Consider the following 23005-nt stretch of genomic DNA (forward strand, 5'->3'; position numbering starts at 1 on the left):
TGAGACCGTATAAACCGAGGTCCTGTGTCGCAGTAGGTGCTGGCACGAAAAAGATCCCTCACTGTTCAATGGCCGCAAGTGCCGAGTATAGGACAAAATTTGCAGTTCTCCACCGGCAAGTGGTGGCGTCTCCATATGAGTGAAAAATTCTCGAGAGGGACGTTAAACAACATACAAACAACTCTCTATAATGACCACGAATTATTAATCAAATGTATTAGATTTCGATAATGAACATTGTAGATTTACTTCATAGAAACGTTTTACTGCTCTGAGAAATGATGTATTCTTCTATACCATTATATGATAATTATGGACTCGATTTCTTGTGCTCTAATGTCGGTAAATCGCTAGATATCTGCATTTTGTTTTGAAAGTTGCGAACACTGTACCTAACTGAAGTTTTTAAATCGTAACTTTTTTTCTCTCTATTAATGTTAATTATTCAATTAAAGATGAAAATGACTCTTACAAACACGGCAAAGTTGGACTATCGTTCAAAACATTAAAAAGGAACAAATAGAAACAAAGGCGGACCATAGCATTATAAAGTAGGACTACATGCACCGTCGTTCAAACACACAAATAGGGGAGCAATATATGGTTTATAGAATGATGAGCACAACTGTTTAATTATCCACTTAAGTCTTTGATCATCAAATAATTAAAAAAAAAAAGAACCCATATCGCCTGGGCAGTGTGGGTGGGGGATCTTTTCTCCATTTGATTTCCTACATAATAGCTTGCCAAGATGCAAGGGGCATCGTGATTTTTTTGGGTGGGTGAATGGGAGGGGGTATTTTTTGGTTACTTTTCCATTTTAAATTTAGGTCTGAAAATCCCTGAGAGGGGGTTCTGACCCCTCCCCCTTCTGATTTTGCAACTGAAATTTCTCACCCGTAAGTGAACTGAAAACCCATTGGTACCGAAGATTTTTGTTTCACTGAAGTTAGGGATCTAAATATGGGTTTGCACGTTCGTCCGTCTAACTATCCGTCTGTCATTCTGTTTGTAACATTTTTGTTTCCAGACAATATCCCAAAAAGCCTTTGAGCTTCTGCAATGAAATTTTATATTATAACTCCCTATGACATATGAAAGACCACTATTGATTTTTGGTCAAAGGTCAAGGTCAGACATTATACATCATGTCTGTGAAGAACACTTTCGTTTCCGGTTGACTTCGATTTGTCCTCATCATCGATATGTCTCTTCAGTAACAGTGGTTGATCTTTTTCTATCAGATTCCAGGTTAAAAAATTATATTCTATTATGCAAAATGTTATATGTCACTAATATATACACAGTCAAATGTTTGCCTTTAACGTAGTTAGCTTTGAATGATGAAAAAAAGCATATTTACTGATTTTACTCTCAAAACATGAAAACTGTTAAGTTTTCAGCAAATTATTGAAGCCAAGACTTTAAGAGAACAGAAGAGGTACAAACATTACGACTTGCAGCTCTACAGGCGTGCGTCTGTTATATGTGAGCAGCCTGGTTTAAGCCAACACAAGAATTCCTGTATGTGAATTTGGGTCTTTTGCATCAAGGTCAAATTTCTGGATTTCATTAAAAAGGTGACTTGCAAGTTTTGCCACATCTTACAGGAGCGGCAATTCAATTATTTTTTATTAAAGCGTCTTTCGTTCAATGTGACTTTCGCCAGTTTCGTAACTTTCGTGGCAAATTCCATTTTCATGAGCCTAATAAAGTCTGTCACTTCTCTGCGCCCCTTTTCATCCTTGCTTTTAATGTAGAATGGTCCCATTTTGACTAAAGGGAAGCCTCATTCCATGGCTCAGTTTGATGGCAGTGCCTGTATGTTCTAGCCTAGTCCAAACTACAAACCTCCGATGAACAAGCAGCAAGTTGGTCAAAATCTTCAGGGTTCAGTAAATCAAACATAGTGTGTTTATATTACATTTCACTCCCAGCAATGTCGAAAATCTGGCTGCTAGTCTCATGTGAAAGCTTGAATAATGTTTGCCCAGACCGTGGATATTTTGCAGTTATGTAGTGTAGGGTATTATCTTGAAGATGTGATAAATGCTTTACAGATTACACAAAATATAATGCAGAACGTACGTCTGTTTAGGTGCAGAACCTGAAATGTTCTAACCTACGAGAATATTTGTTGCGCATTTACTCAGAAATCGAATTTCTTTCTCGATTACTGATGCCTTAACGATACATTAGTCTCTAGGTGAAAACTAACGGTAAAATGCGCCATCTCTTGTAATTGTATAAATTTTATAAGGTACATGTACATGTAATTATACTGTCTACCCGATTTCGGGGATTCAGCGATTCCCGGTATCGGATACTATACGCGATTTCACGGACAATAACCGATCACCAGTGATCAAGGATTTCTTTAAAGATTATTCTAAATTCTTTTTAAAGTTGCCAAGGTTGTTGACACTCCCTGCAGGTTTATTCAAGAATTCTGTAATAATGATAATAGTTCCCTCACATGTGACATTTTCTTTCATTATGTAAAAGAGTTAAATATATATATATATATATATATATATATATATATATATATATATATATATATATATATATATATATATATATATATTATGTAAAAGAGTTTATATATATATATATATATATGTGTGTGTGTGTGTGTGTTCGATACCACTTCTTATTCCCAAGCAAGTTGATTTGTTTTTTACCTGTATTTTCTTTTTATGTAACATTTCCCGGCTATCTTCTTTTTCATTCCAGGGTGCTTTTTAAGAACAGCTCAAACAAGTGTGGACGTATGTCTGTGAGTGAAAACTTATTAGAATATGATAAATTAATATCCTATTACATTGCATTCCTTTATATTAGGCTTTTTTAATCAGGTTTTTTATATTACTTTTAAGAATTAAGCTTAATAATCAATAAGTGTAAAATCTGAAAAGTAAGGTAATCACGTCGTTAAAGAAAATCATGATTTTTATTAAATATAATATTTCAATGTAAAGTGAGGTAAGGCATTTTAAATGATAATTTTTTTGGTAAAAATAACATCGTATAAAATATGAATTATTACAAAATTATGCTTTAAAGACAAAACAAATCCTTCAATGTAGAAAAATTATTACGACCATATTTCAAACACATGTATTTCAGATAATGTCTGTGAATTCTGCTCTTCAATGAAAGAAACCCTTAAAACAGTCGAAAAAGAATTACTGTTACTACAAGATAACTATAACAGATCATACACTGCTATACAGGAAAGAGATATGCACATTTATATATATAATCTTTAGCTTTGTCACCTACTAAACGATATCAATCATATTGGTCTCTTAAAACACAGGGAAAAGGTATTGAACAAAGAGATTAGGGATCACCTAATCCAAAATGGCGTCGTTTATAGAAAATGAATCTGACGAATTCGGATGAAGAAATTTCACTTAAACAATTAAAAGAAAAATTACAATCGAATAATACAAATAAAGATGAAATTCCTCTCAATTTTAAGCAAAGGCAATCAAAGAATCAAATAATAAAGTGAGGCAAGAGAATTCTACATTTAGTGTTGTAAATGAACTTGAATAAAATGAGGAAAAAAGAACCAGAATCAAAAAAAGATGATCAAAGTAACAAACAGCAATAAAAGAAACATGTTTCATGAAGTTGATCATGTAGATTATTTCAAAACAATAGAAGAGAGCTGTGATGATGAAGAGGATGTAGAAAATACAACAGAAGATTTAAACTTAGTAGAATCTCTATTGTCAATAATCACAGATGCGAATGAAAACAGTCTTTTCATGGAGTTTGATGGCTATTTTGATCTCAACGAAACCTTTCAAAATCAAAATGATTTATTAGAACTTGTGAATTTGAATATTTTAATGCCATTGTATCAAGAAAATGCCAAACCAAATGCGAAAACTGTACATGTTATTATTGAACACAAAACAAATGAAGTTGAAACCTGATTTTAGGTTGTTAGTATTTTTAACATTCTTAATTGCTAACGAAAGATGAAATTCAGAGTATAAAAAAATAATACAAGTTCCCACTTCATTCAGTCATCAGGAATGAATGCAAGCGCGCAGATTTCTGATTGCTTAATATTCATGTTGCTGTAACTTTCACTGTTTTCAGTTAAATTCTTTGAAATTTAAAATGGAGCTTTTAATTATGGCATTCTATCACTTTTTGAACATGAATTATGGAGATAATGAACAGTATTCAAGCTCATAGTGCATTTAAACAATACAAATCGGAAGCAGAGCAAACACATATTCCATCCTTAGAGAAAAGTAGAGAATGCAGACCAATTGCATTCAAAAGCCGAACAAGACTAAGTTGTTTATGAAATTGTCAAAAAGATGGAGGATTTTTCGTTAATATTGACGCTCACGACTGACAATTCTTATTCAACACGTTATGGTTGGAACGAAAACATAACTGGACGGGACTTCTTATTGAAACAAATCCAGATCTCCGTAAGAGAATAGATCAGATGAACGCCATGTCTGGAGAATGGGTGCATGTCTATATCTAATACATATAAAACAGTCTCATTTATTAAAGAGGATATCGTTGGTGGAGTTGAACAAAACATTGTCCAACACATTAAACAAACAATTAAAATAAAATTGCTGTTCTCTGTTTCATTTTAGAAGAAGCTTAAAATACAATTAAAATCTACCATATTAATTTCTATTCGATGGACGTTAAAGGCGTGGAATTGGCGATACTGAAATTGCTTAATAATGGATTCCAATATTTGTGTTTTATAGTAGACCTGTGGACGATTGAGTACAGAGTTTGAGATGGCCAAAGAGTGGTTATGGAAAAATCGTTATAAAATCTGAATGCATTAAGAAAGTTTTTCAAGTAATAAGTGGCTACAGCGAACATTCCCAGCTGTCCAACGATGGTAACTTTAAATATGGTCGTGGTCTAGGTGTTGTGTTTGTACGTAATGAGATATGGTGTAAATCGCATGAAAAATCACAAAATGGAGCATCTTATTCAAAATATGGTAGATCTTTCTTTGTTTTCGGAAGAAATATAGTCCATATCTTTAAGATGTGATGCATAGAAAACATATTGCTCATGTTTTCTAATTTATATACAATCATGTATATACAATTGGAAAATACCTCGAATGTCAAATTTTGGCCCCCATGATAAAGGCGAGACAACATTAATGGATTAGACTTTTACAAGCGTATGTATTTTTTCTCAAGAACAGCTAGGTCATGTTGAGTGGTATTGACATAAATATGGCAGTAGGAACGGGGGGGGGGGGGGCACCACCCCCACCCCCAAATAATTTTGCCGAGATATAGAATACTACAGAATACATAGGTACTATATTCTTGTGCCCCCTCAAAAAATAACGTCTGATGACGTTTTTTTTTTTTGTTTGTTTGTCAATTAATTTTGGTAGTTGATAGCAAGTTTTTTTTTCCAAATCAAGGCCCCCTTTGGTAGAGTGGGGTCACATTAGTGGAACTCAAGTTTTATTCAAATACATGTACAGTGTCATGTCAAAAGTGTTTCACGGTATCATGACGTCAATCTTGCTCAGTACTACAGTTCGATGTTACAAAAGAATCAACTTACCTTACTATAGTTGATTACAGACTTCTGACTTTTTTTAGTATTTAGTGCACAGGCACTTGTTTCGGTAATAAATTTTTAACCCATAGTATAATAATAACACAAGGTATCTAACTCCGAATTACACGGAGGACCCCCCTCCCCCAGAATCGCACTCATTTACACTTTCAGAGGAAATACACTGACAAACTGTTTATACCTATGTTTTCTACGATAATTTATCTACACAACCATATATGGCATGCTTGTCTTTATTTTCTTTAGTCTCCGTAAACAGCGTCAAAACTCTGCTCGCCGTGTGGAAAAGTCGAATTCAACCATGAAATGTTATGTGCTAATCCCGCACAGAGAATAAAATTAAAAAATGAGTGGGTTTAAAAAATCAATTCCAGTGTTTAAATATTGCATGAGTAAATAGAACTTGTTTACATCTGATTTTCCCTGAAAACATTACGACGTTTATCCGATGTAATTTTAGAAACAGATTTTTAGCCAATCAAAATCTCTGTGCGGGATTAGCACATACCATTTCATGGTTGAATTCGACTTTTCCACACGGCGAGCAGAGTTTTGACGCTGTTTACGGAGACTAAAGAAAATAAAGACAAGCATGCCATATATGGTTGTGTAGATAAATTATCGTAGAAAACATAGGTATAAACAGTTTGTCAGTGTATTTCCTCTGAAAGTGTAAATGAGTGCGATTCTGGGGGAGGGTGGTACTCCGTGTAATTCGGAGTTAGATACCTTGTGTTATTATTATATTATGGGTTAAAAATTTATTACCGAAACAAGTGCCTGTGATTTAGTGGCATGACCTTTAGCTTTAATTACAGCGTTTAGTATATTGGGTAAGGTTTCGTATAAACCCTGTATATACGCTGGGCTGAGGGAGTCCAGATCTGCAGTACACAGTCTACAAGTTCTTGTTTTGTTTTGATGTTATCTTGCTCCCTTAGAAGTTTAATTTTAATTGATCTCCATACATTTTCTATGAGATTTAGTTCTGGTGATTGAGATGGTCAGTTTAAGCAAGGAATATTATTTTGTTCTTTCCATGCTCTAGCCCTAGCTGACATGTGGGCAGGACAATTATCGACTTGAAACATCGAGGGTTTGTTACTGAAGTGTTTGGCAACAACTTGCCACAAATTATTGTCTAGAAGTGTAATGTACTTATCACTGTTTAAATTACCATCTATTGGTGTAAGTGAGCCCACTCCTGAGTAGCAGATACATCCCCAAAACGAAACAGATAGGCGGATTCCACCATTACAGACTGAACGTAATCCAAGGCACTCCGGTCTCCATTTTTCATCTGCCTTTCTCCAGACATAAACTTTACGGTCTGTCCCTAACATGACTTGGGTTTCATCAGAAAATATAACTGTTTTCCAATTTTGATCCACGGACCAGTGTTTATGATCACGACACCATTCAACACGCTTTACTCTGTTCACTTTCGAGATGGTCTTGGCAACTTTCTAACGAATATAATTCAAAAAATGCAATCTACGCTGAACTGATCGTTTTGACAGTGGATTTGATAGAGATCTATTTAATTCTGATGTTAAATCACTCAAACTTTTCCTACGATCTTTCTTAACCAACATGTTCAAGACGCGATCTGACTGATCAGTCGTATGTTTTGGTCGTCCGCTTCGAGGGTTATTCGTGACACTTTGCCGCACAAAAAATCTCTTCAAAAACTTGGAGACTGTGGAGCGGTCATATCCCGTAATTTTGGCAATCTCAGATTTTTTTCTACCTTCATTATTAAGACGCACGATCTGTTCCTTCAGAGCTTAAGACATTTCACGGCGATTCGAAGCCATGATGATTACGCCTGCTACAGTATCTAAGAATAGCCCCACGCGCACCAAGGGAATCCCAAGTGACGTACATAACTTCTATCTTCTTACATCCAAAAATAATTATAGAACAATGTATATTATTAGAGAAAACAGGGATTAAGGTTGGAAGATAGTTTTAATTTTTCTTCAGTAATGTGTAAACGTGAAACACTAATGGCACGACAGTGTATATTGAAAAAAAATCTTTAAAATCTTTTTTTTTAAAAGAACAGAAAGGTCAAAGTAAGTGATATTAGTATGCATCCTCAGTGCAAAGAATGAGTGGACTTAAGAGTCTGAAAAAGGAAGTAAATTGAAGTTTTATCAAATGTTTATTTCTTAATTATCAATAGATAATTTTCAACGTCTTAATACATAGTCAGCGCATGTTTGTCGGCTATTCTTAAGAAAGCTGTAGTGGTACAATACACAAAATAATGTCATATAACATCACAACAGCTATTACGTTCGCTCTAGAGTCGAGGCGTAAGGAGTTGATCCTTACGTCGCGGGTTCGAATCCCACTGTGGGACGTGGAGACCGGTCCTTCGGATGAGACCGCATAAACTGAGGTCCCGTGTCGCAGTAAGTGTGGGCACGAAAAAAGATCCCTCACTGCTCAAAGGCCGTAAGTGCCGAATATAGGACAAAATTTGCAGCTCTCCACCGGCAAGTGGTGCGTCTCCATATGAGTGAAAAATTCTCGAGAGGGACGTTAAACAACATACAAACAAACAAACAAACAACAGCTATTAAACATCAAGATTTGAATGAAATTAGAATTTTTTTGTTAAATCGCTAATTGTTGATGTTCAAAAAGGAAAAAAAAGACGGCAGCGTAACTGAACACCTTGGAGTACCAAGATATTATTACAATAACATACAAGCAGGAAAATCACCGAAAGGACGAATTTTGTGTGGATGCTGCCTGATATAGTCCTCAGGAGTTTATAACCAATGCGAATGCTGGAGATGGATCTACTGGACGTTGGTCACATGCATTATTCTTCAACGTACACTAAGTGAAAAATCCATTTAATATAATTTAATCAAAATGTTCTCCAGAATAACGTGCATTATGCAAGCATCCCTCTTCTAGTTTACATTCCAATTAATTCAGATATTGAGGTTCTCCCTTTTTGGTGCTGCTATTGTTAGTGGCACAGACTGGGATCAAGGTTTTCAGTAACATGTTAATAACTTTCTCAATAAAGAGTTCGAATTGTTATCTTGATACAAATAGTATACAAAGAGTTAATTCAAAACAAATACAAAATGTTTACATTCCACATGTATTTTTCTTACAAAGTGTGAGGAAAGTTTTAGCATTTAAAACACCGTAACACAGACGGGGAACTCAAAATGTTAAGTTTATGATTTTTATTTTGACGTCACAAACGTTGAACGCCGTACAATTGAACGTCATGAGACAAAATAAAAATTCACACACCTTCTAATTAAATGTACAAGTACGGTGTATATCATTCAAACAGGCTTTACCCTAACAAAAAAAAATACTATAGTTAACTATAGTAAATTAAAGTGTCGTAGTGATCACTATAGTAAATCAAAGTTTTCAAAGTGATCACTATAGTATCATAGTTATCACTATAGTAAATCAAAGTTCTCAAAGTTATAACTATAGTGAATCAAAATTCTCACCATAGTAAATCAAAGTTTTCATAGTGATCACTATAGTAAATCAAAGTTTTCATAGTTAGCACTTTAATAAATCAAAGCGTCAAAGTTATCACTATAGTAAATCAAAGTTTTCAAAGTGGCAAAGTTATCACTATAGTTAACTGTGGTTTACTATAGTTTATAGCATTTTTTTTGTTAGGGTATACATGATTGTACACTAGTATTCAAACAAATGAGATTTTGTCAATCTACAATGAAATCTAAGTGTAAAAAATATAAACATTGAATAGTAAATTTTGGACGTTCAATGTGTCATAACAAGGAAGGCTGTGCGGACAAATTTTCATAACGCACGTTTAATCTGTCAGCACAGCCGTTCGTGTAATACATGTAACTAGTTGAACGTACGGCCCAAAAATTCGATCAATGCTTTGTTAGAAATATCAAGAAGTCGTGAAGCATCTCCATGTAGTGTAGACAAGTTTAAATAAGTGTCCCCATGGCTAGGCTGAGGTTTAAACCGGAGCACGGTTTATACATTTTCCAGATACCGTAAGAGCAGGGCTAGTTAGAATAATCTAACTGTGTCTCGGGACAAGCCCTCACCACAGTTAGAATACGTCCCATATACTTGCAATGTAGCAAATCGGAGTGGATCCACTGCAAAATTATTTTGAAGAATACAAAAGGAATGGCACTGAAAATAACTACCAAATTAATCATAACAAACCTTTTTGAGATGGTATATGTCTTTTAACCTAAAAAATAATCCATATAAATACGAAAATTCAATTCATTTTCTCATCGTTTTTTCCTCGCTTCAAATTTAAACGCAATGTTGACATTCGGAACTCTCTGGATTGTTCATAGAAAATGCACAGAGTACGAGTTATCGCCCGTGTTTATTTTGCAACATTGCCAATACACGGAACGAATTCTATTGTTAAACCGGGTCCGTAGGACAATATCATTTTAACGATAGAACGTTCTATCTAGAGCAGGGCTACTATTTTAAATATGATCATTTACTGCAATTTTGAATGTATTGAAATCATGGACTTTGAGATTGATGGTAGCATGAATGGTTTCCTACGAAAAAACAACTCTCCTTTGATACAAGGAGGAAATCTGACTCAGGTGATTGCTGTGGCTCAAAATCCTCTTGTTTTTCGTTAATTTTTTAAATCATTACGTGGGATTGCCTTTTTGTGGAAAAAAAGCTTACATGTGAATTAAGTATGATAGATGATCAATTAACACATGAAGCAGATGTACTGCAAGGCAAACAAAATTATTTCAAATAGACACAAAATGTTTCTTTTTTCATTCAGTTTAAATTTTATTATTTTATTCACGTCAGAGCCAAATTACAGTACTATAGAGAAAAATGTTGGATTGACTTTAAAAATTATTTTTGTTCATGGAAAAAGTGAATCGGAACTTGGAGAAATTTATTTATTTATTAAATTGATTAAAAAAAATGATAGTCAATTTTATTATTCAATTCAAAACAATGAGAGGTTCTTTGGAGATGAAATTTATTCTAAAGAAACTAGAATATATCATCCTTTTACAAAATTATCACTATTTTCAGTGTATGTGCATGTATGCTGAAAATCACTTCCAAGTATTCCAATTGCAATTTTTCAGAAATCCTTTAAAATAGGCCCCAAGAAAGACATACTATAACTGAGGAGAAGTCCCGTGTGGCGCAGTGTTTAGAGAACTCGCTCTAGAGTTGCGGAGTAAGGAGTTGATCCTCACGTCGCGGGTTCCAATCCCACTGTGGGACGTGGAGACCGGTCCTTCAGAGGAGACCGTATAAGCCGAGGTCCCATGTCGCAGTAAGTGCTGGCACGCAAAAGATCCTTCACTGCTCAATGGCCCTGAGTGCTGAGTATAGGTCAAAATTTGCAGCTCTCCACCGGCAAGTGGTGGCGTCTCCATGAGTGAAAAATTCTCGAGAGGGACGTTAAATAAACAAACAAAAAAATCTAAATTTTACAGGATTAATTTACATTTACTTCGTTTTCAGTCCTTCATTTGTTTGTTCTGTAAGTCGGGATTCGACGATTAACAGAATAATTTTTTTCTTTGCAAACTGTTAAGAATAACAAGAGTAGTCTGTCAATAATTTTCCCTTTCTGATTCACTTTCAAACTACAAACATTACATGTCGTTCGCGTCGCGCAGTGGTTAAAGCGTTACCTCTAGAGTCGCGAAGTAAGGAGTTGATCCTTACGTCGCAAGTTCAAATCCCACCTAGGGACGTGGAGACCGGTCCTTCAGATGAGACTGTATAAACCGATGTCCTGTGTCGCAGTAGGTGCTGGCACGAAAACGATCATTCACTGCTCAAAGGCAGTAATGTGCCAAGTACAGGTCTACATTTGAAGCCCTCCACCGGCAAGTGGTCGCGTCTCAATATGAGTTAAAAATTTTCAAAGGGACGATAAACAGACAAAAACAAACATCACATTGAAACCTAGTTATTAAATATACAACTTTGTACTTAATTAAAATCAACAGTGGTTAGAGCGTCTGCTCTAGAGTCGCAGAGTAAAAGTTTGATCCTTACGTCGCGGGTTCGAATCCCACTGCGGGACGTGGAGACCGGTTCTTCGGATGAGACCGTGTAAACGGAGGTCCCGTGTTGCAGTAGGTGCTGGCACGAAATAGATCCTTCATTGCTCAATGGCCCTAAGTGCCGAGTATAGGTCAAAATGTGTAGCCCTCCAACGCCAAGTGGTGGCGTCTCCATATGAATGAAAAATTCTCGAGAGGGACGTTAAAAAACAACTAAACAAAAAAGAAAATCAATTTATCGAACATCAAATAATTACAGCATGTGTTAATTCGATTAAAATTCAGCTAATTACTAATTTTCATGTGTACTACGTTGATTTTTTAGAATAGAATGTAGTTAACTAGGCTTAATAAGAAACGACCCCTAGATTTAAACGTTAAGATCAGAAATATGTTGCTGTACAGTAACAAATGATCATGATGAAACATTCCCATTGTATACATTTACCTCAAATTTAATTTATAACGAATGCAATAAATTGACGAATCTCCAAATTGCATATTTAATTGAGAAATCATAATCAGAGGATCAAAGGGTTTCATTTTCGTTTCTAAGCAAATTAGCTCGACAATTCATTATTTTCTTTGTCTTCAACTTTGAAAATATCTAATCTTATCACATTCAGATTTATCTCAACGTTTCAAAAAAAAAAAAAAAAAAATCATCAGACATCACTTCCCGAGTTTAATCAACATGGTCGCTATTCTATTTTTATCATAATCGCTATATTTGTGACTTATTCGCTCCTTGTAATCCACCAATCTTGATTTCTGTTGAACCCTATACATTTTCATGATCCGTCCCTGTATTTTCTTCAGATGTCTAAATCGCGAAGGAGGCAGGTACAGTCTCGGGGTGGGATTTCGGGCTTTCTCTAAGATTTTAGATAGAATTTTCAGGTCGTGATTTACCGATAGACTTTTTTTGCTCCTGATATTTACAAAGGGAGAAGTGGAATCTTTACAAGAACGGAGAAATTCGGAAATAAACTTTCTGGATAGTTCACAATTTCTCGACGATTCCATGATTTCTGCACATTTCGTGACCCTATCCATATTTTTTCTCATAGAAAGCAATTGATTATACATCGATTGTAAAAAACGTTGACTTGAAGTGTGCGTGATGGCAAGGTCTTCCGTGTGATTTTTATTAGATGACGGCCGAGATATTGGGGTAACACATGGTAGATGGGGCTTTGTGTGTTCTCCAGTAACTTTCATACGCAGATTAAGATGAGAACGAAGTGTCTGAAAATCTCCCTTGGTGTTCGTGTATAGAGCTGACATGGAATCCATTCGAACACTCTCGCCTCTTTGAAATGCCATCAGTATTATCACCATCAACCAAACAGGAGTCCAGTATCTCTCCATTAGCTCTATAAACTGAATTGAAAAGTTTTCAAAGAGTCAGTGTAAAAATGGATCAAGTCATGTAATAATTAGAGGTGAGACGATCAAAGCATCAAATAATTACTTTTACCATTGTTACTGGCTAAATTTAACGAGGAATGAAGGAAAGCAAATTGCTCCAAAATTATCTAGAAGTTGTGTTTTTGTATCCAGTCACGGAAAATACACCTTTAGTTATAATAGAAAAGAGACTCACTCAGACAACAGTTTAGCATTTATCAAGTTAAATATCACTTTTCTCTTTATACTGTAAATTTGTAATAATATTCCAAAAATAAGAAAAATGTTTTACTAATAAGAAAGAATCGTAAAAAATGGGATTCTGCAATGCATAGTCCTTATTTCATTAGCTTAATCCTACATAGTCCGTAATTTGCAATGGAAAACCACGAACCCCTGGAGCGTATTCAATATCTGGTATTAATAATTTATTAACTACATGTCGTTATCTCGCTAACGAGGAAAGAGAAGCCTTATGTTTATTTTGCTTATTATTTGTTTTTCTTACAAACGATAAATTATATGTAGCTTCTATATCAAATACATTCCAGGAAGTAACCACCTACACACTTTTAAGGGTGTCCAACATTGGTCATCCATGTCATTGTTGCTAAGAAATAACCATATGTAAAACTTCTCCTATTATGCCATCGATTGATTGTGTCATTAATTGTTATGGTTTAACGTCCCTTGCAGGATTATTTCACTTCTTAAGATACATACAAATTCTTAAGTACATTTAACAAATAAACAAATCATTTCACCGGTTAAGAGCTTCAAATTTAGACCTTTACTCAGAACTCAGAGCCATTATGCAGCGAAGGGTCTTTATCGAGCCAACGCCTGCCGACACAGGGCCTCGGTATTTAAGGCCCACAACTTTTACTTTAAGGTGCCAAACACAGCTAGACAAAAGAACATTTACTACACATTTTTATCGACTGACATGACCCGATCACAGAAAATATTTCTAGTAGAATTGTTTGTTGCTTTCTTAAACTACGTGTATAGAACAATAAGATAATCTGTTATATACATGTAGTGCATCAAAATAAAATTATTGTTTATTGACTTCTCGAAGAGGTATGTTATCTCTGTAATTGAAAATATAAACATTTGATGTGTGTGTTTTTATTTAAATAAACCAACTATGAAATTGGATGTCACTTTCGTGTAAAGTCATGCGTCTTAGAATAGACAATCTTACAGTGTTGTGACCACAGTTGCTTGAAGTCGAAAAGGCCCGGGGTCTATATCCGGGGGTGGGGTCCTGTCCTCAAATACCTGTGTTGTGACGTTACAATGAGACTACCGGAATTGGGAAAAACGAATCTGGTGAGCTTTTTTATTGTATCTAAACATGTAAGAAGTGTAAACACTAGGACTTTTTAAGAAGTATTTGATTTTTTTTTTTGTGTAGATCAGATTCGACACGAAGGCATATTTTCACAAAGCGCTAATGCTCTTCATGAACAAGTCTGTCTTATGTAAACACTAATAACACCCACAAAACCAAACAGGAAACATTCCCTAGGATTTATTGAATAAATTTGCTCAATCATTTCAATATGCTAGCTTCCTCATTTTTTACTCTTATTTAACGTGAGATCAACGAGTGAAGTTCTCGCTACATATATTCAAATAACAATATTAAACAGATTTATGCTACAGACTTGCATTTAAACGTACTCTGTGGTAATAGAAATTAATGACAGAGTCGAACAAAAAATCCTACCTTTACATTTTGGTTGAAAATACATCACATGCTTCCAAAAATACGTTTATTCTAATGTCATGGCTTACTATGTTTTATTTGTTTCATTTATAGTGTCTCCTTATTATATCGTAAACTTTTTTCGTAATTTCATCTCAACGGGTTACTTTCGAGGTAATTAACTACAGAATTATGTTACATTTACCGTATGGTTTTGTCACTAATTTTGTTATCATGGAGAAACTACACATATGAGAAGAAGGGTGTGGAATTTCATCTTTCCAGCAGTTGCTTTGTTGATATACGTGTACATGTAGTAGACGCTTAAAATACAGAATAACAAATTCGATAAAACCAGTCTTCTCTTGAGAATTCAGATTGGTTTAGAAAATAAATAACTAGTTTGTTAAATGTAATTTGCTGTTGTATCCTGGAGGAATGAGAAAATAGGGTACCTGCCTTTTATGCCACACATGTTAAGGGGCAATGTTAATTTGGTCACCCTCAGTCGGTATAGCGCTCGCTCCGTGATCGGGAGGTCGTGAGTTCGAATCTCGGCCGCGACTGACCTAAGTCGATAAAAAAAATGGGTAGCAACTGTTCCTTCGCCATGCGCTCGGCACTTTGAAGTGAAAGTTGCGGGTCCTTCGGATGAGACCTTAAAAACCGAGGTCCCGTGTCACGGCAGGCGTTGGCACGATAAAGATCCCTCACTGCTCAATGGCCGTAAGTGCCGAGTAAAGGTCAAAATTTGAAGCCCTTCACCGGTATATGGTGACGTCTCTATATGAGTGAAAAATTCTCGAATGAGACGTAAAACAACATACAATCAATCAATCAATTTGGTCACCCTTGCTTTTCCATGAGTAATTTCCATTTGAGTTGTATGAATCAACATCGCCAATTCCAATTAACATGAACCTTAAAATAGTAAATAAGAAAAGAAAAATAATCAGTGTTTTTTTAATTTTCTTTGCTACATTACTGTACCATTAGCTCATGAATCAAAATACGCAAATAATTTAAGTTTACATGTGCGATGTGTTGTCCGGTAAAATCGCGTTTTTATCTAAAAACCAGAAGTTTCTGACGAGACTGTAGCTCTACTGGTTGTACTTATAAAGGAAGGTAAAAGTAGCACTTGGACTTGAAACTTTGCAACAACAATAAATAGTATAATGATCCTTGGTTTAGTCTCTTTTTGTGGCAAGATTTATTGCAATCAGACTTAAACTGTAGGAGGAGTAGCCTTTTAAAACAATTTTACAGAAATTTCGATTTAAGTAACCATGACAACATCATTCAACAAAATAAAACAACCATAACATCAATTATGTATCTCAGTGTAGTCTACTTGTTTGCCAAGTTATATTGAAATCAGATCAAAACTGTAGGAGGGGTAGCGTTTTGAAAGTTTTTCACAGAAATTTCTTTTTTTAGTAACCATGGCAACACCGTTCATTGAAATCAAAAACCGATATACAGAATTATGTATCTTAGTATAGTCTACTTGTGTGCTAAGTTTTTTTAATATCGGACCAAAACTGTAGGAGGAGTAGCATTTTGAAAGTATTTCCCAGAAATCTCTATTTCTAGTAACCATGGCAACACCGTTCATTGAAATCAAAAACCGATACACAGAATTATGTATCGTAGTGTAGTCTACATATGTGCCAAGTTACATTGAAATCAGACCAAAACTGTAGGAGGATTAGCGTTTTGAAAAATTGTTTAGAGACAGACAGACGGATGGACACCTTACTATCGCATAAGCTCTTCTAACCAGTAGAGCTAATAATGCGCGCACTAACCTGAAATTTTCAGCAAATGTTTATTAATCACATTTAAGTACATTTCAATATTTTTGATCAAATACAGGCAAAAATAATTATTTTATCATACTTGAACGTGCACAGGGCATGGTCCTAGGGAGCACGACCAAAAATCAAGGTTTTGTCGAGAAACATGCGAGTATAATTCCGAAATAAAAGTACAAATTAAAATTGATAAGGTTGGGCTAAAAAATATGTTTTAATTCACTATCATTATGTCGTCGCTTGGAATTTTTCAATTTTCATTTTTTTTTTGTTTGAGTCTCTGGGTGGAACAAAACATACAATCAGCTACTTGCAATAACAAAGACGCTATCACTGCAGACCGTCGAAAATCAATGCCTATTTAGTTAATTGAAAGTTAGAGTACCTTCCATAACGTACTAGAGCGCTCACTCTGTGATCGAAAGGTCGTGTGTTCGAATCACTGCCGCGACTGACCTAAGTCGATAAAAAATAGGGAGCAACTGTTCCTTCGCCAAGCGCTCGGCACTTTGAAGTGAAAGTTACGGGTCCTTCGGATGAGACCTTAAAAACCGGTAGGCGTTGGCACGATAAAGAATCCTCACTGCTTTATGGTCCTGAATGCCGAGGAAAGGTATAAATTTGAAGCCCTTTACCGATATATAGTGACATCTCTTTGAGAGAAAAACTCTCGAACGGGACGTAAAACAACATACAATCTATCATAACATACTAAGACAAATCTTCAAAAGATCCCATGTGTGTTTTAGATTGGTCCCTCGGTGGTTTATGGAGGAATAAAGGAGCACTTCATAGTATGTGCATCAGTGAAATTCCCCGAATTTAAGAGGGTTTATCCAACTTTTTAAAGCGAAGATGAAACGTGACGTTGCTTCAGACATTTGACATTATCACCCATGCGCCGCAATGCGATAACACACATAACTTAAAACCCTATTTGTTTATCTAAACATATATCAATTTGAAATTTGTATTGATGAAAAATGTTTTGAAGAGCTGGGGAAAATTTTAGAGAGAAGGGTTAATTTTTTTAGCTTAAACAACTTTTCCACGATTTTACCGGACAACCCTCGTATATTAAGAGTAGTATGGTAAAATAACGTATTTTAAACGTATGAGCAAATGAAGCTGATAACTTGAGGAATATTTTAAGAGATTTAAAAGATTTGAAAAGCTGGCGCCTACTGAGCAGTGAATAGGATTCTGTATGACATGTGACGGAATAATACAAATCAATGTCAATCATTTTATCCGGCCTTTACTTATTTTGATCTGATTTGAATCTTAAGATCTGTATGATCATAACTCGATATGTATTCCATTATAAAGGAAACATTTCTGGCATTTATTTAATAAGAAAATAAAGAGACTGACTTCATTGGACATTTTTACATACAAGTGCCCTGGGGTTTAGTCTACATACATGTAGGCTAAAAGGTTGTAGCCCATATAACCTTTTTCTAAAAGTGCAAGTTTGACGTGGAATGCGACATATACATGTAGGCATATGTCTTAACATTTTTCAAAAATTAACAGCAGCAGAAGTCCATCTGGACAATTACAAGAAAAGTATGAATATAGCCCTATTACATGCACAAGACGAAGCGTACTCTAAGTCATCTTCGACAAATTTGTATAATAAGCCTATGTATAATCTTTACCTTTAAATGTCCTTTAGACTGAGTTGTAGTCCTTTCGATCTAACTAAATGAAATATTCAAATTACATTTTTATGCCCTTTAGACGGATTTGAGAGGAAAATAAAAAAACAATATTTTTATTCCTTCTTACAAATAGTACATCTTGGCATAGAAATGGTAAATTCACATTAAAAATTTAGTGGGGACCGTGTTTTTGGGGAAACAGCAGCGTACAAAAATATCAGCACATGTTTTGCTTTTCAAATAGTACAGAATAAGGAATTAAGTTCACATAATTTAAACACAAAGTCTTATTTTCAGTAATGAAATGAAACTTATTTTTCTGGATTTACAATTAATATTATATTGAAATAAAATGATTTTCCGAACAAACTTTTAACTTGTTAGTCGTTATAAATTCTCAATCTATAAACAGCTGATTAGAGTGAAAAATTGTTTTGTCTTCTCGAATCTGAAAATTTCATTAATTTTTAAATGCATATACAACAAATTTAAGAAGAATGTTCCTTAAGATACCGAAGAAAATTGTTTAATGAGTGGTATTTGAATTTTGTGAAACAATTGGCCATTTTCCTTGTTTACATGGAAACTACTAGATTTGTCTGGAAACCAGGAAACTAAGTTCTTACATTAGCTTATATTTAATTTTGGGCAATGTACCTAAAAAATCTGTCAGACCTCTCAGAATGATCTTGCATGCATGAGGAAAAAACGCTGTGAAAATTGTCGTCACTACTGGAGACATCTATTTGCCACTCGAATTTGCCAAGTAGCAGCACGCTTCAGAAGCGGTCAGATTATAAAGTTGTAACAGTGTCCCTTGGAATAGCATTCCTTAAATTGAGAAAATATCCACTTTTAAGGGCTGAACGTACTTCCAGTTATTTCATTGAAAAGCATTCATTTTTTATGAAATATGGCGAAAAACTTGTTTTTTGTAATTTGTCAGCTCCAAGGATTGGTCCAAAACCATTCGCAATAATTCCAATTTTTATAAATCTTCCTATGGGCAGATGGACAGGTAAACCTGCATGATTATGCAAAGAAATTCTATTCCTCTACCGAAATAGTGAAATTAATGACTTCTGCACCTAGCATCTAGGGCCAGTGTTTGAAGATGCATTACTTATTATTAGTCGCGAAGTTAGGAGTTGATCCTTACGTCGCGGGTTCGAATCCCACTGTGGGACGTGGAGACCGGTCCTTCGGATGAGACCACATAAACTGAGGTCCCGTGTCGCAGTAGGTGCTGGCACGAAAAAGATCCCTCACTGCTCAGAGGCTGTAAGTGCCGAGTATAGGACAAAATTTGCAGCTCCCCACCGGCAAGTGGTGGCGTGTCCATATGAGTGAAAAATTCTCGAGAGGGACGTTAAACAACATACATACAAACAAAAAACTTATCATTATTTTTGAAAACCTGAATCCCAGGATAACAATTAGGCAGACTACTAACTTGACTGAAATGGGCTCCTATTATATTTCTATAAATGATACAGCATTTAGCTTTAAGATGGAGTAAAAGTGGGTATTTTTTTGTTAAGGTAAAATCTTATACTTTGTGAAAATGAGCAGATCCACAAAAATGCATATCACATGCGTCCGGAGTACTAGTCCTGTATTGTACATGTGTATGTTGGACAAATTATAAGATGGACATATTATGAAAATAAAGTCAATAACAATATGGTACTGCCAAGCCAAATACTAATGGCCTGTAGATTCCATTTTCATGTATAAAAAGAACGAAAATAAAAGAATGTATCATGAAGAATGAATTAATATCACAAAATAATTGTAATTAATCAGACAATATGTAGATTGCAATTTGAAAACATCAATTAATTTAACGCACTTTGAAATTGTTTTTCAAAGTGCGTAATTTTTTCAAAGTGCGTTGCCACATATGTTACATATGAGTCACATCTTTAGAAAGGCGAGAAGTTAGCTTGTAAATTGTCTACATCTTTTAAAAATATTGAGATTTTTTATACGCTCACAGACCCCAAGACCATAATCTCAATATTTCAAAGCAAACACCTGGAAATTGCAATGCTCTTGATTTTAAGCAATCAGCAAAAAATAACCCACCCCCCCCCCCCCCCACTAATTAAAATGTCATGGTTTACTTACCTATTGAAGGTTGTTAAGCCTATTCTCAGTTTTCAGTATATCCTTTCCTCTAAAACATCTGCACATCGATAGACGATAGACTTGAGCACAGCAAATCTGATTTATATTAATATTTATTTATTTATTTGTCAGCTAAGTCACGCAGTTAAGAAATTAACTTGGATTGGGTTTTTTTTCACATATACATGTAATCCTTATTATAAAATGTCAATATATATTTGCAAGTATAGATAAACAAACGATTAATCAGATTTTCATAAGTGATGATAGAAAATTGTCCAGTACGACAGATGCTTTATCCTGGCTCTTTCTCAAACACAGGAAAAGATGCAAAGAATATTTTTGACGGAGCAGAAAAAATGAAGTTAGTACTGTCAGAAAAAAATAACTTCAAACTTCTCTTACTTTCTATTTCGGCTTCAAACCAAGTTTTTTCCCCTCTCTTAAAATAATTCTTTACAATCTTCTCTGTTCAGCAATAAGTTGTTTAGAAGCGCAGTTATGTACGAGCACGCTTTCCGTTAGTCCTTTATAAGATGTCAGCTCAGTTACGGAAGCGATGTTTTATACTGATCTAGCAGAAAATAAAATGATTTATAAGTCGCTAATTCTCTCTTCACGGAGTGTCACGTGTTTTTGAACAAATACATCAATTGAATATCGAATTTTCATCTCATAAGCGTATTATAAAGCTTTATTTTAATTAATTGTTAGTCATGCTTTGCTCGACGTGTTTGGGATCAATTACTGTTGACAATCCCGCGCTACGATTGCGCCTACTAAATTATTTTGTTGCATATTTTGTTTCATTATATGATTGAATAATTCCTAGCTCTCTGATTGGCTGGTATTCAACAATTTAGAAAAACATTTTCACCTGCACATGACCTTCCAGGTGAACAGAAGGATTTATTTTTTCTACATTGCGCCAAAAAATAGATGGAGAACTTACATATTATAATACAAATAGTTCTGGAAATTTATTTCATTTGCACCCAAATTCCATTTACACAGCTATGTAAGGCTTCCCAAAGCTTTAAAATGCGCTCTAAACATAATATTGCATTGCGAGGTCGGTTTTGGTTTTAAGTTTTAAGTACTAGTATTGTACTTTACACGTAGTACTTCCAATTTATATAGAGGGTTCCCTTAACGTATTTGTTATGATAACATATGACTTTGTTGATCACGTGACGGTCATTTATAATTTTTTGAAGTAACACAATAATTATTAACATTTTGGTATATAAATAAACACATCGTATCCTTGTATACCCGAAATATTACTTGGTATTGGCATTCAAACTTGTCAAAGGGTAGGGAATTTAGTGTTAATGCGATCAATTATAAATTTTTCATATCGTGATTGATTAAGGTAACTTAGAACAAGGGAAGTGGTGAGACGGATACAGATCAGCAGAAAAGCTAGAGGAAGAATGCTCTAATTGAATGATTGGAAGGGGTCAAAGGTCATAGCGTTTATATCAGGATTTCCTTGGGGGAATGATTTTCAAAATGAAGATCAAACGTCACTATGTTATAAATTCTTATTTGACATGTAGAAGACCATTCAGTTTGCACTATTGACTTCTGTATTTTAAATTGAATATATAAATTTTCTTATTACCGAAATCCTTTCTTTCTAAATATCATAATATTAAAGTCAACTGAAAGTCGTCGCGTTTATTCTTTACTTATATACATATATAAATATCTATCTATCTATCTATCTATCTTGACTGACAAGCACTGTGATGAAATAAAGTAACGTGTTTGATGATGTCAGATGTAAGGGAATAGCGAATCAGAATCGGAGTGTTGCATTTGAAGAGACCAGTATGATCAGTTCAGACTGTGTGTTATCATGTCTTATGAACTTATGTATCACCCTTTATCATATGTTTATTCCTTCATACAGTTGATAAAGCTCATAGGATATTAGTCCAGTCAATATGGACATAAAATGGTATAACCCAGGAAATTTTCTTGTTAACAAAATAACGTAAGTCATGTGTTTTACCTGTTATAAAGTACAGGAAACAATCAGGCAAAACGCACAGTGGGGCGAAAATGTTTGTTTGTTTTTTTTTTTTTAAATCATAAAATCATAAAAATAAATAAGTATTCACTAGTCCAGTAATTGAATTTATTTGTTCTTGACTACTGGAATAAATAAATAAAAAAAACGTGTCTTCCAGTAACCCTCTCCCCCCCCCCCTCCCCTCACCGAAAGAAACAAAGTATTGGGGTATTTAGGAGTCACCTTGTCCTGTCAGTTTGAATGTCCATCTGGTCATGCAATCGTTTCCAGCCCATAACTTTTAATGGAGATACATGAAGGGATCATATTTGACACAAGGATTGCTTATGACCTATGGACGTCATGACCTTGACCTAAGGTCATTTAAGCATTTTAAGGTCACTTGCAGGTCAAGCTCATTTGGGCAAATTCAATGTCACTGGCGTAAAAATTGTTAAATTATTGGACCAAGACTGTAACGGAAGTAAATACTTCACAAAAAGATTTCCTATGTCCAGTGGGTATGTCAGGACCTTGTGATAGGACCTTGCTCGTAGGTCATTTGGTCAAGTTCAAGGTCA

At 34.8% G+C, this 23005-nt stretch overlaps 1 pseudogene; it reads left to right on the plus strand.

Moving 5' to 3' along the window:
- The first annotated feature begins 3629 nt into the window (after positions 1 to 3629).
- LOC133188708 (uncharacterized) lies at positions 3630 to 5058 on the plus strand (annotated as a pseudogene).
- The last annotated feature ends 17947 nt before the right edge of the window (positions 5059 to 23005 follow it).

Source organism: Saccostrea echinata, unplaced genomic scaffold, assembly GCF_033153115.1.
Source record: "Saccostrea echinata isolate AGI-Se365-2 ecotype Australia unplaced genomic scaffold, CSIRO_AGI_Sech_v1 ptg000016l, whole genome shotgun sequence".
In the NCBI taxonomy this organism is placed as follows: Eukaryota; Metazoa; Mollusca; class Bivalvia; order Ostreida; family Ostreidae; genus Saccostrea; species Saccostrea echinata.